Below are 15,472 nucleotides of genomic sequence, written 5' to 3'. Positions count from 1 at the left end.
CTTCTCCACTCTCCAAAAATTGGTTTGCTATTTTTCCAACTTGGTTCAATCTTTGAAATTAAGAGCTATGTTTTGTAGTGTAGATAGGTATCCTCTCTCAGGGTCCTTTTTATTTTTCTCTTGTCCTACGTGTACTGACAACTGTTGTGAAAAGATGGGGTGTGATGTGATATAATATGCATGTTAAAGGTGTTGTTTTTTTTTAAATTTACATTTACAGGGTCCTTTTTGTTTAAAAGATGGGGTGTAATGAAATATAATATTGCATGCTAAAGATGTTAATTGTTTTTTTTTAACTTTATATTTAATTAATTTTTAAACTTTTTTTTGGAATAATTCCAAACTTACAGGACAGTTAGAAAAATAATATAAACTCCATACAGTGAACTCCACCATCCCACTCCCCCATACCTAAATCCACAAATTTTAACACCATCCTGCTCCTCCATACCTAGATCCACATTTTGCTCTTCTTTCCATCCTTTCCTCCTCCCTCCCTCCCTTTCTCCCTCCCTTCCTTCCTATCTTGATCTCGATCTCTAATCTATTTTCTGAACATTTATAAGCAGGTTGCATACATCATAATCGTTGAGCACATAATATTTCCATGTACATTTTCTATGAACAAGGGTATTCACTTTTGTAATCACCTTAAGTGCAGTTTTCAAGTTCAAGAAATTTATCATTGATATAAAACTTACCTTCTATATTCCAGTTTTTTCTTATGTCTCAATAAAGTCTTTTTGAGCCTTTTCTCCTTCATTCTTAGATCCCAACCAGTATTACGTATTGTATTTAATTGTCATTATCCCTTTAGTTTTTCTTTTCTTTTTTTAATTATGGAAACTTATGTACAACATAAATCTTCCCATCCCAGCCTCTCCCAAGCATACCATTCAGTGGAATTAATCACATTCACAATGTTGCAGTACCCTCACCACCATCCATTATTAGAATTTTCCCTCCACTCCAAACAACATGCTGTACTCATTTTGCATTAACTCCCCATTGTCCCTGTGCCCTGCTCCTGGTAACATGTACTCTATGCAAACCTATCTCTGAGTTTGTATATTCTCTGACAATTTCTTTGTAGCTACTACGGGGCTTAAATTTAACATCCTAGTCTATAACAATTTCGTTAGCTTTGATTCCAACTTAACTTCAATAGCACATGTAAACTATGTTCCTATACCCCATTGTCCCCCCACCTTTATGCAGTTCTTGTCACAAGTTACATGTTTTTACATTATGAATCCAGAGTCATTGATTTATCATTATATTTTGTGCATTTTGCTTTTAGATCCAGTAGGAAATAAAAATGGAATTACAAATAAAAAATACAAGAGTGCTGGGATTTGTATTTACCCATGTCATTATCTTTACCAGAGATCTTTATTTCTTCATGTGACTTTAATCAGTTGCTTAGTGTCTTTTCCTTTCAACTTCCAGAACTCTCTTTAGCATTTTTTGTAGGGTCAGTCTAGTAGTGACAAATTCCCTCAGATTTTGTTTAGTGGGAATGCCTTAATCAATCCCTTATTTTTGGAAGAGAGTTTTGTCCAACACAGAATTCTTGGTTAGCAATTTTTTTTGCTTTCAGCACTTTAAATGTGTATTCATACTGCCTTCTTGCCTCCATGGCTTCCAGTAAGAAATCAGCACTTATTGAGGTATCCTTGTATGTGACTTGTTGCTTCTCTATGGTGGCTTTCAGAAATCTGTCTTTATCATGGCATTTGACCGTTTGATTATAACATGGAGCGTGCAATATGAGTCTGTTTATCCTGTTTGGCATTTGTTGAGCATCTTGGATTGTGTATCTTCATGTCTTTCATTAAATTTGGGAAGTTTTCAGCCATTATTTGAATATTCTTTGCCCCTATTCTCTCTTCTTCTGGGAGTCCCACAATGTGTATATTGGTATGCTTGATGGTGTGCCACAGGTTCCCCAGGCTCTGTTCTCTTTTCTTCATTCTTTCTTTTTTTCTGCTTCTCAGATGGAAAGATTTCAATTGTCTTATCTTCAAGTTCAGTGATTTTTTCTTCTGCCAGCTCCAATCTGCTATAAAACCCTACTAGGGAATTTTTTTTAAAATTCAGTTTTATTGAGATATATTCACATACCATACAGTCATCCAAAGTGTACAATCAGTTGTTCACAGTACCATATATAGTTGTGCATTCATCACCCCAATCTATTTTTTGAACATTTTCCTTGTATCAGAAAAAGTGAAAATAAGAATTAAAAAAAAAATGTAAAAAAGAACACCCAAACCATCCCCCCCACCCCATTTTTTCATTTAGTTTTTTTGTCCCTGTTTTTCTACTCATCCATCCATACACTGGATAAAGGGAGTGTGATCCATAAGGTTTTCACAATCACACTGTCACTCCTTGTAAGCTACATTTTTATACAATCGTCTTCAAGATTCACGGGTTCTGGGTTGTGGTTTGATAGTTTCAGGTATTTACTGCTAGGTATTCCAATTCATTAGAACCTAAAAAGGGTTGTCTGTATTGTGTCTAAGAGTGCCCACCAGAGTGAATCTCTCAGCCACTGAAACTTTATTTCGTTTCGTTTTATTTCCCCCTTTTGGTCAAGAAGATGTTCTCTATCCCACAATGCCGGATCTAGATTCCTCCCTGGGAGTCATATTCCACTTTGCCAGGGAGATTCACTCCTCTGCGTGTCACATCCCACGTAGAGGGGAGGGCAGTGATTTCACCTGCCAAGTTGGCTTAGCTAGAGAGAGAGGGCCACATCTGAGCAACAAATAGGCATTCGGGAGGAGGCTCTTAGGTACGATTATAGGCAGGCCTAGCCTCTCTTTGCAGCAACAGTCTTGCCAAGGGCAAGTCCTGTGGTAGAGGGCTCAGCCCATCAAACCACCAGTCCATTATGTCTGTGAGCATATCAGGAACCATCGAGGTGGGGAAGCCCGACACCCCTGAATTCTTCACCAGCTCCTCAAGGGGGCTCTGCATATTTTTTTCATTGTTGTTTTTTTTTTAATTAACTTTTTTTTTAATTAACTATATCAAAAAAAAAATTTAAAAAACATACAGTAAAAAAACATTTCAAACAGACATAACATAACAAGGGAGTAAGAAAAAGACAACTAACCTAAAATAACATGTTCCTACTCTACCCCAAGAAAATAACCTAATATGGCAACATTTCTGTGATCTTGTTCCTACCATACCCATCAGAAGTTAACAAACCATAGTCATTTCTGGACATTCCCAGAATGTTAAATTTACCCACGATAGCTTATCTGTTCTTATTGGGTTATCATTCCCCCTCCATTAATTGCTCTCTATAGCTAGTTCCCCTATGTTCTACATTATAAACCATTTATTTTACATTTTTCAGTGTTCACATTAGTGGTAGCATATAATATTTCTCTTTTTGTGCCTGGCTTATTTCGCTCAGCATTATGTCTTCAAGGTTCATCCATGTTGTCGATGAATGATGTTTCATGACATCGTTCCTTCTTATAGCTGTGTAGTATTCCATTGTGTGTATATACCACATTTTATTTATCCACTCATCTGTTGAAGGACATTTGGGTTATTTCCATCTCTTGGCAATTGTGAATAATGCTGCTATGAACATTGGGCGTACAGATATCTGTTTGTGTCCCTGCTTTCAGATCTTCCGGGTATATACCGAGAAGTACAATCACTGGATCAAAGGGTAACTCCATATCTAGTATTCTAAGGAACTGCCAGACTGACTTCAAGAGTGGCTGAACCATTATACAGTCCCACCAACAATGAATAAGAGTTCCAGTTTCTTCACATCCTCTCCAGCATTTGTAGTTTCCTGTTTCTTTAATGGCAGCCATTCTAATTGGTGTGAGATGGTATCTCATTGTGGTCTTAATTTGCATCTCTCTAATAGCTAGTGAAGCTGAACATTTTTTCATGTGTTTCTTGGCCATTTATATTTCCTCTTCAGAGAACTGTCTTTTCATATCTTTTGCCCATTTTATGGTTGGGCTGTCTGTACTATTGTCATTAAGTTGTAGGATTTCTTTATATATGCAAGATATCAGTCTTTTGTCAGATACATGGTTTCCAAAAATTTTTTCCCATTGAGTTGGCTGCCTCTTCACCTTTTTGACAAATTCCTTTGTGGTACAGAAACTTCAAAGCTTGAGGAGTTCCCATTTATCTGTTTTTTCTTTTGTTGCTTGTACTTTGGGTATGAGGTCTAGGAAGTGGCCGCCTAATACAAGGTCTTGAAGATATTTCCCTACATTATCTTCTAGGAGTTTTATGGCACTGTCTTTTATATTGAGATCTTTGATAGGATACTTTTTAAATGTCTTTGTTTGGAATGTCCCTGGTCTGATCCTCCTCATTGATGGTTTCTAATGCTTTAAGCTTCTCCTTTGCTTGGGCTACTGCTTCCTGTTTCTTTGTATGTTTTGTAATCTTTTGTTGAAACCTGGGTATTTTGTTATTTTAATGTATTATTGCTGGATATTAGACTGTGAGGCATCTTTTTCTTAAGCTTGTATGCAGCTAGTATTATGGCAGAGCTTTCCTTGAGTACCAGGAGCTAACAACAACATCAAAAAGTGGGGGTGGGGTGGGGGTGGGCATAGCCAGAGAGGGAGGCGGGGGCGGGTAGAGAGAGAGATACATACAATGAGTTTAGAGAATAGCCCCAGGCAAAAGCATAGGGACCTTCTTGGTCCTCTCTGCACTTGCATCTTGTTTTAGGAATGCATGTTTGACCCTAGGAATTCCCCCTTTCACACAGTTCCTAATATCCCCTCTTTCCTAGGAAACAGTTTCCTCATGGTCCCAGGCACTGAACTGTATGCCCTACAGCCAGCAATCTTTTCCCCAGGTGTCTGCTTGGCTGCTCTTCCACTGCATTCTTTAGGGAGAGCTTGGTTAGGTGCCTTCTATAGATAGGACGAGTTCTGGGACAGCAAGTCCCTCAGGCTACCACCAGTCAGATTGAGCCAGATATACATTCTTCCAGTATGTGTACAAGGGTTACTCTGCTCCCTTTGGAACTGGGACCAGGGATCTGCATTGAGAGCATAGACCAGCTTTGTGCTGAGCCATTGAGGGGGGTGGGAGAGGGGCCAGGCAGGATGCCAGGAGGTCCTACTGCTTTTAAGCAACCTTCTTCTTGATTTGGCACTCACCCTGTTACTTAAATCCTTTAACTGTTTTCTGGAGTTTTGAGAAAGTTGATTCTGCCTGTTCTTGCTGGTTGTTCAGAGCTTCTGTTTGGGAATGGAGCCCTGAAGCTTCTCACTCTTGACATCTTGATTGGGATGGGCTGTCCTAAGCTAATTGTTTTTAATAAATAGATATTATATAATATAGAGCAACATTTATAGATTTACTCTAACTATACAGAAACCGATATGAGGTCTCAAAACTTTACAGTATGATGCTGTACTATTTTCTGGGGCCTTTTTCTTTGTTGCTGTTCTGTTCATTGATCAGGTAGCTCATCTGTGTTCTATGGTTATATTATAAGTGAATATGTCTTATAGTCAGCAAATATTTTGTGACCTGCTGTGTGCATGTGATTGTGTTTACTCTTAAAAATTAAAGACATATCACTCAAGAGGTTTTTTGTTTTTTTTTCTTATCTTCATTTTATTGAGATATATTCACATACCACGCAGTCATACAAAACAAATCGTACTTTCGATTGTTCACAGTACCATTACATAGTTGTACATTCATCACCTAAATCAATCCCTGACACATTCATTAGCACACACACAAAAATGACAAGAATAATAATTAGAGTGAAAAAGAGCAATTGAAGTAAAACAGAACACTGGGTACCTTTGTCTGTTTGTTTCCTTCCCCTATTTTTCTACTCATCCATCCATAAACTAGACAAAGTGGAGTGTGGTCCTTATGGCTTTCCCAATCCCATTGTCACCCCTCATAAGCTACATTTTTATACAACTGTCTTCGAGATTCATGGGTTCTGGGTTGTAGTTTGATAGTTTCAGGTATCCACCACCAGCTACCCCAATTCTTTAGAACCTAAAAAGGGTTGTCTAAAGTGTGCGTAAGAGTGCCCACCAGAGTGACCTCTCGGCTCCTTTTGGAATCTCTCTGCCACTGAAGCTTATTTCATTTCCTTTCACATCCCCCTTTTGGTCAAGAAGATGTTCTCCATCCCACGATGCCAGGTCTACATTCCTCCCCGGGAGTCATATTCCACGTTGCCAGGGAGATTCACTCCCCTGGGTGTCTGATCCCACGTAGTGGGGAGGGCAGTGATTTCACCTTTCGAGTTGGCTTAGCTAGAGAGAGAGGGCCACATCTGAGCAACAAAGAGGCATTCGGGAGGAGGCTCTTAGGCACAATTATAGGGAGGCCTAGCCTCTCCTTTGCAGCAAACCGTCTTCCCAAGGGTAAAACCTGTGGTAGAGGGCTCAACCCATAAAACCACCAGTCCCCTATGTCTGTGGTCATGTTAGCAACCATTGAGGTGGGGTAGGTGAATACCCCTGCATTCTCCACCAGCTCCTCAAGGGGGCACTACATCTTTTTTCCTTGTTTTTTTTTTTTTTTTTTAAGTTTCCCTTCTTTTTTAAATCAACTGTAAGAAAAAAAAGTTAAAAAGAAAACAAACATACAATAAAAGAACATTTCAAAGAGACCATAACAAGGGAGTAAGAAAAAGACAACTAACCTAAGATAACTGCTTAACTTCCAACATGTTCCTACTTTACCCCAAGAAAGTTACCTAATATAGCAACATTTCTGTGAACTTGTTCCTCCTATATCCATCAGAAATTAACGGACCATAGTCATTCCTGGGCATCCCCAGAACGTTAAATGGCTTATCTGTTCTTCTTGGATTATTGTTCCCCCTTCCTTAATTGCTCTCTATTGCTAGTTCCCCTACATTCTACATTACAAACCATTTGTTTTACATTTTTCAAAGTTCACATTAGTGGTAGCATATAATATTTCTCTTTTTGTGCCTGGCTTATTTCACTCAGCATTATGTCTTCAAGGTTCATCCACGTTGTCATATGTTTCACGAGATCGTTCCTTCTTACTGCCGCATAGTATTCCATCGTGTGTATATACCACATTTTATTTATCCACTCATCTGTTGAAGGACATTTGGGTTGTTTCCATCTCTTGGCAATTGTGAATAATGCTGCTATGAACATTGGCGTGCAGATATCTGTTCGTGTCACTGCTTTCCGATCTTCCAGGTATATACCGAGAAGTGCAATCGCTGGATCGAATGGTAACTCTATATCTAGTTTTCTAAGGAACTGCCAGACTGACTTCCAGAGTGTCTGAACCATTATGCAGTCCCACCAACAATGAATAAGAGTTCCAATTTTCCACATCCCCTCCAGCATTTGTAGTTTCCTGTTTGTTTAATGGCAGCCATTCTAACCGGTGTGAGATGGTATCTCATTGTGGTCTTAATTTGCATCTCTCTAATAGCTAGTGAAGCTGAACATTTTTTCATGTGTTTCTTGGCCATTTGTATTTCCTCTTCAGAGAACTGTCTTTTCATATCTTTTGCCCATTTTATAATTGTGCTGTCTGTACTATTGTCATTGAGTTGTAGGATTTCTTTATATATCAGTCTTTGTCAGATACCTGGTTTCCAAAAATTTTTTTCCCATTGAGTTGGCTGCCTCTTTACCTTTTTGAGAAATTCCTTTGAGGTGCAGAAACTTCTAAGCTTGAGGAGTTCCCATTTATCTATTTTCTCTTTTGTTGCTTGTGCTTTGGGTGTAAAGTCTAGGAAGTGGCCTCCTAATACAAGGTCTTGAAGATGTTTTCCTACATTATCTTCTAGGAGTTTTATGGTACTTTCTTTTTTTTTTTTTATTCTATTTTATTGAGATATATTCACATACCATAAAATCATCCCAAGTGTACAATCAGTTGTTCACAGTACCATCATATAGTTGTGCATTCATCACCACAATCAATTTTTGAACATTGGCATTACTCCAAAAATAAAAAATAAAAATAAAAGTAAAAAGAACACCCAAAACATTCCACCACCACCCCATCCCACCTATTATTTCCAATTTATTTATTTATTATTTTTTTTAATCTTCATTTTATTGAGATATATTCACATACCACGCAGTCATACAAAACAAATCGTACTTTCGATTGTTTACAGTACCATTACATAGTGGTACATTCATCACCCAAATCAATCCCTGACACCTTCATTACCACACACACAAAAATAACAAGAATAATAATTAGAGTGAAAAAGAGCAATTGAAGTAAAAAAGAACACTGGGTACCTTTGTCTGTTTGTTTCCTTCCCCTATTTTTCTACTCATCCATCCATAAACTAGACAAAGTGGAGTGTGGTCCTTATGGCTTTCCCAATCCCATTGTCACCCCTCATAAGCTACATTTTTATACAACTGTCTTCGAGATTCATGGGTTCTGGGTTGTAGTTTGATAGTTTCAGGTATCCACCACCAGCTACCCCAATTCTTTAGAACCTAAAAAGGGTTGTCTAAAGTGTGCGTAAGAGTGCCCACCAGAGTGACCTCTCGGCTCCTTTTGGAATCTCTCTGCCACTGAAGCTTATTTCATTTCCTTTCACATCCCCCTTTTGGTCAAGAAGATGTTCTCCATCCCACGATGCCAGGTCTACATTCCTCCCCGGGAGTCATATTCCACGTTGCCAGGGAGATTCACTCCCCTGGGTGTCTGATCCCACGTAGTGGGGAGGGCAGTGATTTCACCTTTCGAGTTGGCTTAGCTAGAGAGAGAGGGCCACATCTGAGCAACAAAGAGGCATTCGGGAGGAGGCTCTTAGGCACAATTATAGGGAGGCCTAGCCTCTCCTTTGCAGCAACCGTCTTCCCAAGGGTAAAACCTGTGGTAGAGGGCTCAACCCATAAAACCACCAGTCCCCTATGTCTGTGGTCATGTTAGCAACCATTGAGGTGGGGTAGGTGAATACCCCTGCATTCTCCACCAGCTCCTCAAGGGGGCACTACATCTTTTTTCCTTGTTTTTTTTTTTTTTTTTTAAGTTTCCCTTCTTTTTTAAATCAACTGTAAGAAAAAAAAGTTAAAAAGAAAACAAACATACAATAAAAGAACATTTCAAAGAGACCATAACAAGGGAGTAAGAAAAAGACAACTAACCTAAGATAACTGCTTAACTTCCAACATGTTCCTACTTTACCCCAAGAAAGTTACCTAATATAGCAACATTTCTGTGAACTTGTTCCTCCTATATCCATCAGAAATTAACGGACCATAGTCATTCCTGGGCATCCCCAGAACGTTAAATGGCTTATCTGTTCTTCTTGGATTATTGTTCCCCCTTCCTTAATTGCTCTCTATTGCTAGTTCCCCTACATTCTACATTACAAACCATTTGTTTTACATTTTTCAAAGTTCACATTAGTGGTAGCATATAATATTTCTCTTTTTGTGCCTGGCTTATTTCACTCAGCATTATGTCTTCAAGGTTCATCCACGTTGTCATATGTTTCACGAGATCGTTCCTTCTTACTGCCGCATAGTATTCCATCGTGTGTATATACCACATTTTATTTATCCACTCATCTGTTGAAGGACATTTGGGTTGTTTCCATCTCTTGGCAATTGTGAATAATGCTGCTATGAACATTGGCGTGCAGATATCTGTTCGTGTCACTGCTTTCCGATCTTCCAGGTATATACCGAGAAGTGCAATCGCTGGATCGAATGGTAACTCTATATCTAGTTTTCTAAGGAACTGCCAGACTGACTTCCAGAGTGTCTGAACCATTATGCAGTCCCACCAACAATGAATAAGAGTTCCAATTTTCCACATCCCCTCCAGCATTTGTAGTTTCCTGTTTGTTTAATGGCAGCCATTCTAACCGGTGTGAGATGGTATCTCATTGTGGTCTTAATTTGCATCTCTCTAATAGCTAGTGAAGCTGAACATTTTTTCATGTGTTTCTTGGCCATTTGTATTTCCTCTTCAGAGAACTGTCTTTTCATATCTTTTGCCCATTTTATAATTGTGCTGTCTGTACTATTGTCATTGAGTTGTAGGATTTCTTTATATATCAGTCTTTTGTCAGATACCTGGTTTCCAAAAATTTTTTCCCATTGAGTTGGCTGCCTCTTTACCTTTTTGAGAAATTCCTTTGAGGTGCAGAAACTTCTAAGCTTGAGGAGTTCCCATTTATCTATTTTCTCTTTTGTTGCTTGTGCTTTGGGTGTAAAGTCTAGGAAGTGGCCTCCTAATACAAGGTCTTGAAGATGTTTTCCTACATTATCTTCTAGGAGTTTTATGGTACTTTCTTTTTTTTTTTTTATTCTATTTTATTGAGATATATTCACATACCATAAAATCATCCCAAGTGTACAATCAGTTGTTCACAGTACCATCATATAGTTGTGCATTCATCACCACAATCAATTTTTGAACATTGGCATTACTCCAAAAATAAAAAATAAAAATAAAAGTAAAAAGAACACCCAAAACATTCCACCACCACCCCATCCCACCTATTATTTCCAATTTATTTATTTATTATTTTTTTTAATCTTCATTTTATTGAGATATATTCACATACCACGCAGTCATACAAAACAAATCGTACTTTCGATTGTTTACAGTACCATTACATAGTGGTACATTCATCACCCAAATCAATCCCTGACACCTTCATTACCACACACACAAAAATAACAAGAATAATAATTAGAGTGAAAAAGAGCAATTGAAGTAAAAAAGAACACTGGGTACCTTTGTCTGTTTGTTTCCTTCCCCTATTTTTCTACTCATCCATCCATAAACTAGACAAAGTGGAGTGTGGTCCTTATGGCTTTCCCAATCCCATTGTCACCCCTCATAAGCTACATTTTTATACAACTGTCTTCGAGATTCATGGGTTCTGGGTTGTAGTTTGATAGTTTCAGGTATCCACCACCAGCTACCCCAATTCTTTAGAACCTAAAAAGGGTTGTCTAAAGTGTGCATAAGAGTGCCCACCAGAGTGACCTCTCGGCTCCTTTTGGAATCTCTCTGCCACTGAAGCTTATTTCATTTCCTTTCACATCCCCCTTTTGGTCAAGAAGATGTTCTCCATCCCACGATGCCAGGTCTACATTCCTCCCCGGGAGTCATATTCCACGTTGCCAGGGAGAGTCACTCCCCTGGGTGTCTGATCCCACGTAGTGGGGAGGGCAGTGATTTCACCTTTCAAGTTGGCTTAGCTAGAGAGAGAGGGCCACATCTGAGCAACAAAGAGGCATTCGGGAGGAGGCTCTTAGGCACAACCATAGGGAGGCCTAGCCTCTCCTTTGCAGCAACCGTCTTCCCAAGGGTAAAACCTGTGGTAGAGGGCTCAACCCATAAAACCACCAGTCCCCTATGTCTGTGGTCATGTTAGCAACCATGGAGGTGGGGTAGGCGAATACCCCTGCATTCTTCACAGGCTCCTCAAGGGGGCACTACATCTTTTTTTTTCCTTGTTTTTCTTTTTTTTTTTTAAATCAACTGTATGAAAAAAAAGTTAAAAAGAAAACAAACATACAATAAAAGAACATTTCAAAGAGACCATAACAAGGGAGTAAGAAAAAGACAACTAACCTAAGATAACTGCTTAACTTCCATCATGTTCCTACTTTACCCCAAGAAAGTTACCTAATATAGCAACATTTCTGTGAACTTGTTCCTCCTATATCCATCAGAAATTAACAGACCATAGTCATTCCTGGGCATCCCCAGAACGTTAAATAGCTTATCTGTTCTTCTTGGATTATTGTTCCCCCTTCCTTAATTGCTCTCTATTGCTAGTTCCCCTACATTCTACATTATAAACCATTTGTTTTACATTTTTCAAAGTTCACATTAGTGGTAGCATATAATATTTCTCTTTTTGTGCCTGGCTTATTTCGCTCAGCATTATGTCTTCAAGGTTCATCCATGTTGTCATATGTTTCACGAGATCGTTCCTTCTTACTGCCGCGTAGTATTGCATCGTGTGTATATACCACATTTTATTTATCCACTCATCTGTTGAAGGACATTTGGGTTGTTTCCATCTCTTGGCAATTGTGAATAATGCTGCTGTGAACATTGGCGTGCAGATATCTGTTCGTGTCACTGCTTTCCGATCTTCCAGGTATATACCGAGAAGTGCAATCGCTGGATCGAATGGTAACTCTATATCTAGTTTTCTAAGGAACTGCCAGACTGACTTCCAGAGTGTCTGAACCATTATGCAGTCCCACCAACAATGAATAAGAGTTCCAATTTCTCCACATCCCCTCCAGCATTTGTAGTTTCCTGTTTGTTTAATGGCAGCCATTCTAATCGGTGTTTGATGGTATCTCATTGTGGTCTTAATTTGCATCTCTCTAATAGCTAGTGAAGCTGAACATTTTTTCATGTGTTTCTTGGCCATTTGTATTTCCTCTTCAGAGAACTGTCTTTTCATATCTTTTGCCCATTTTATAATTGGGCTGTCTGTACTATTGTCATTGAGTTCTAGGATTTCTTTATGTATGCAAGATATCAGTCTTTTGTCAGATACATGGTTTCCAAAAATTTTTTCCCATTGAGTTGGCTGCCTCTTTACCTTTTTGAGAAATTCCTTTGAGGTGCAGAAACTTCTAAGCTTGAGCAGTTCTCATTTATCTATTTTTTCTTTTGTTGCTTGTGCTTTGGGTGTAAAGTCTAGGAAGTGGCCGCCTAATACAAGGTCTTGAAGATGTTTTCCTACATTATCTTCTAGGAGTTTTACGGTACTTTCTTTTATATTGAGATCTTTCGTCCATTTTGAGTTAATTTTTGTGTAGGGGGTGAGGTAGGGGTCCTCTTTCATTCTTTTGGATATGGATATCAACCCTCCCAGCCCCATTTGTTGAAAAGACCATTATGACTCAGTTCAGTGACTTTCGAGGCCTTATCAAAGATCAGTCGGCCATAGATCTGGGGGTCTATCTCTGAATTCTCAATTCGATTCCATTGATCTATATGTCTATCTTTGTGCCAGTACCATGCTGTTTTGGCAACTGTGGCTTTATAATAAGCTTCAAAGTCAGGGAGTGTAAGTCCTCCCACTTCGTTTTTCTTTTTGAGATTGTCTTTAGCAATTCGAGGCATCTTCCCTTTCCAAATAAATTTGATAGTTAGCTTTTCCAAGTCTGCAAAGTAGGTTGTTGGAATTTTGATTGGGATTGCATTGAATCTGTAGATGAGTTTGGGTAGAATTGACATCTTAATGACATTTAGCCTTCCTATCCATGAACATGGAATATTTTTCTATCTTTTAAGGTCCCCTTCTATTTCTTTTAGTAGAGTTATGTAGTTTTCTTTGTATAGGTCTTTTACATCTTTGGTTAAGTTTATTCCTAGGTACTTGATTTTTTTATTCGCTATTGAAAACGGTATCTTTTTCTTGCGTGTCTCTTCAGTTTGTTCATTTCTAGCATATAGAAACATTACTGACTTATGTGCATTAATCTTGTATCCTGCTACTTTGCTAAATTTGTTTATTAGCTCTAGTAGCTGTATCACGATTTCTCAGGGTTTTCTAGATATAAGATCATATCATCTGCAAACAATGACAGTTTTACTTCTTCTTTTCCAATTTGGATGCCTTTTATTTCTTTGTCTTGCCGGATTGCCCTGGCTAGCACTTCCAGCACAATGTTGAATAACGGGTGACAGCGGGCATCCTTGTCTTGTTCCTGATCTCAGAGGGAAGGCTTTCAGTCTCTCACCATTGAGTACTATGCTGGCTGTGGGTTTTTCATATATGCTCTTTATCATGTTGAGGAAGTTTCCTTCAATTCCTACCTTTTGAAGTGTTTTTATCAAAAACGGATGTTGGATTTTGTCAAATGCTTTTTCAGCATCTATTGAGATGATCAATTGATTTTTCCCTTTTGACTTGTTAATGTGTTTTAATACATTGATTGATTTTCTTATGTTGAACCATCCTTGCATGCCTGGAAGGAACCCCACTTGGTCATGGTGTATGATTTTTTTAATGTGTCTTTGGATTCGATTTGCAAGTATTTTGTTGAGGATTTTTGCATCTATATTCATTAGGGAGATTGGCCGGTAGTTTTCCTTTTTTGTAGCATCTTTGCCTGGTTTCGGTATTAGATTGATGTTAGCTTCATAAAATGAGTTAGGTAGTGTTCCATTTTCTTCAATGTTTTGAAAGAGTTTGAGTAAGATTGGTGTCAGTTCTTTCTGGAAAGTTTGGTAGAATTCCCCTGTGAAGCCATCTGGGCCTGGGCATTTATTTGTAGGAAGATTTTTATGACTGATTGGATCTCTTTGCATGTGATGGGTTGGTTGAGGTCTTCTATTTCTTTTCTGGTCAGTCTAGGTTGTTCATATGTTTCCAGGAAATTGTCCATTTCGTCTACATTATCCAGTTTGTTGCCATACAGTTGTTCATAATATCCTCTTACAATTTTTTCAATTTCTTCAGGATCTGCAGTTATGTCACCTTTTTCATTCATTATTTTGTTTATATGGGTCTTCTCTCTTTTTGATTTTGTCAGTCTAGCTAGGGGCTTGTCAATCTTGTTGATCTTCTCAAAGAACCAACTTTTGGTGATATTTATCCTGTCTATTGTTTTTTTGTTCTCTATGTCATTTATTTCTGCTTTAATCCTTGTTATTTCTTTTTTTGTACTTGGTTTAGGATTGGTTTGCTGTTCATTTTCTAGCTTCTTCAGTTGATCCATTAGTTCTTTGATTTTGGCTCTTTCTTCCTTTTTAATATATGCGTTTAGTGCTATAAATTTCCCCCTTAGCACTGCTTTTGCTCCATCCCATAGGTTTTGGTATGTTGTGTTCTCATTTTCATTCGTCTCTATATATTTAGCAATTTCTCTTGCTATTTCTTCTTTAACCCACTGATTGTTTAGTAGTGTGTTGTTCAACCTCCAGGTATTTGTGAATTTTCTAAGTCTCTGATGGTTATTGACTTCTAATTGTATTCCATTGTGGTCAGAGAATGTGCTTTGAATAATTTCAATCTTTTTAAATTTATTGAGGCTTGTTTTATGTCCCAGCATATGATCTATTCTGGAGAAAGTTCCATGAGCACTAGAAAAGTATGTGTATCCTGGTGATTTGGGATGTAATGTCCTGTATATGTGTGTTAAATCTAATTCATTTATCAGATTGTTTAGGTTTTCAATTTCCTTATTGGTCTTCTGTCTGGTTGATCTATCTATAGGAGAGAGTGGTGTGTTGAAGCCTCCCACAATTATTGTGGAAACATCAATTGCTTCCTTTAGTTTTGCCAGTGTTTCTCTCATGTATTTTGTGGCACCTTGATTGGGTGCATAGACATTTACGATTGTTATTTCTTCTTGCTGAATTGCCCCTTTTATTAGTATGTAGTGGCTTTCTTTGTCTGTCAAAACATCCCTGCATTTGAAGTCTATTTTATCTGAGATTAATATTGCTACACCTGCTTTCTTTTGGCTGT

General features: G+C 38.2%; 1 protein-coding gene across 1 annotated transcript in view; it reads left to right on the top strand.

The window, feature by feature from the left end:
- The window catches only part of SWAP70 (switching B cell complex subunit SWAP70), a 114,317-nt gene that overhangs the window by 24,194 nt on the left and 74,651 nt on the right, over positions 1 to 15,472 (top strand). The window lies entirely within an intron of this gene.

Source organism: Choloepus didactylus, chromosome 6 (genome assembly GCF_015220235.1).
Source record: "Choloepus didactylus isolate mChoDid1 chromosome 6, mChoDid1.pri, whole genome shotgun sequence".
Lineage (NCBI taxonomy): Eukaryota > Metazoa > Chordata > Mammalia > Pilosa > Megalonychidae > Choloepus > Choloepus didactylus.
Note: the sequence above shows the minus strand (reverse complement) of the source record. Positions and strands in the feature narration are given on the sequence as shown.